Source organism: Nicotiana attenuata, chromosome 5 (genome assembly GCF_001879085.1).
Source record: "Nicotiana attenuata strain UT chromosome 5, NIATTr2, whole genome shotgun sequence".
Lineage (NCBI taxonomy): Eukaryota > Viridiplantae > Streptophyta > Magnoliopsida > Solanales > Solanaceae > Nicotiana > Nicotiana attenuata.
The window spans coordinates 34,455,720-34,458,019 of NC_031993.1; positions in this window are offsets into that span (position 1 = coordinate 34,455,720).

Here is a 2,300-nt window from a genome sequence, read left to right on the forward strand (position 1 = left end):
GAGTAGACCGTTCTACTTATTCATATGGTGGAATTTGATTTTATCTTGGGCTTGGATTAGCTGTCACCTTATCATGCTATTTTCAACTGTCACGCCAAGACAATGACATTAGCCATACCAGATTGCCTCAATTAAAATTGAATAGGACTCCTGGCGATTCTACTAGCAAGGTTATTTCTTATGCAAAGGCTCGGTGAATAGTCGAGAAGGGGTGGTTGGCATATTTAGCCTATATCCATGATCTTAGTGCGGAGGTTCCTTCTACGGATTTAGTACTAGTTGTGCACGAGTATCTAGACGTGTTTCCTACAAATTTGTCGGGGATGCCAGCCAATAGAGATATTAATTTATGTATTTACTTGGCTCTAAGCGCTCAATCCCATTTCTACTGCACCATATCATTTGGCCCAATTGAGTTGAATGAATTGAATGAGCAATTGCAAGATTTTCTTGATAAGGGATTCATTAGAACAAGTGCCTCACCTTAGGGTGCACCATTGTTATTCGTGAAGAAGAAGGATGGAGCGATGAGGATGTGTATATATTATCGGTAGTTGAACAAGATCACTATCAAGAACAAGTATTTGTTGCTGAGGATTGATGACTTATTTGATCAGCTTTATGGTACCAATGTGTTTTCAAAGATTGATTTGAAATCTGGCTACTATCAGTTTAAGATTAGGACATCAAATGTCCCTAAGATAGCTTTTCAGACGCGGTATGGTCAAATGAGTTCTTAGTGATGTCATTTGGTTTGAATAATGCCCCAGCATCATTTATGGATTTGATGAACTGGTTGTTCAAGCCCTATTTGGATTCTTTTGTGATCGTCTTATTGATGATATTTTTAATTACTCTCGCAGTCGAGAGGAGCATGAGTAGCATCTTCGGATCATACTTCAGACTCTATGAGATCATCAATTATATGTCAAGTTTTTGAAGTGTAAGTTCTGGTTGAACTCAGTTTCCTTTTTGGGCCATTTTTTATCTTCCAAGGGAATTAAAGTGGATCCTAAGAAGATAGAGGTAGTTCAACAATGGCCTAGACCTACTTCATATATAGAGATTCGGAGCTTCCTGGGTTCGGCGGATTATTATTGCCGGTCCATGGAGGGGTTTACATCTATCTCAGCCATACCGACCAAGTTGACCTAGAAGCATTCTCTTTTTAGATGGTCTAACGAGTGTGAGTTGAGCTTTCAGAAGCTCAAGACTTCATTGACTACAACTCCAATGTTGGTGTTGCATACAGGTTCGGGATCTTACATCGTGTATTGTGATGCATGACAAATTAGGCTTGGCGCGGTATTGATGCATGATGGTAGGTTGATTGCCTACACGTCTCGGCTGTTGAAGGTACATGAGAAGAATTACCCTGTTCATGACTTAGAGTTGGCAGCCATTGTTCACACGTTGAAAATTTGAAGCCACTATCTATACGAAATTTATTGTGAGGTCCATAACCACCATCGGAGTCTCTAACACTTGTTCAAGAAGAAAGACTATTCTTTCTCCTTATCCTTCTTTATTCCCTGCTAATTTATCTGCTAATGTCTGCTTAATTTACGACAGCAGAGATGGTTATAGTTGTTGAACTACTATGATATCACCATGTTATATCATACGGGGAAGGCAATTTAGTCGCCAATGCATTGAGTAGGAAGGCGAAGAGCATGGGTAGTTTTGCTTATTTAGCGGTAGCAGAAAGGCCACTAGCCAATGATGTTCAGGCTTTAGCCAACCGATTTATGAGCTCAGCAAGGCTCTTGCTTGTGTTGTGTCACAATCTTCGTTGTTGGAGCGTATCAAGGCTCGCTAGGTTGATGATCCTCATTTTTGGTTTTGAAGGATACGATGTAGAGGGTGTACTAAGGAGGTTGTGATTGGTGATAATGGTGTCATGAGGCTTTAGGGACGGATTTGTGTTCTAAATGTTGATGGGATAAGAGAGTTGATCCTTGCGGAGGCTCACAGTTTGAGCCATTCCATTCACCCAGGTGTCACGAAGATGTATTGTGACTTGAAACAATGCTATTGGTGGCGAAGAATGAAGAAAGACATCGTTGCTTATGTATCTCGGTGTTTGAATTGTCAATATATGAAGTATGAACATCAGAAACCGGGTGGATTGACTCAGAGATTGGAGATACCAAAGTGGAAATGGGAGCGCATAACTATGGATTTTGTGTTAGGGTTACCACGGACCATGAAGAAGTATGATGCAATTTGGGTTATTGTGGACCGGTTTACTAAGTTCGCACACTTCATTTCGGTCGTAACTTCTTATTTTTCAAAGTGGT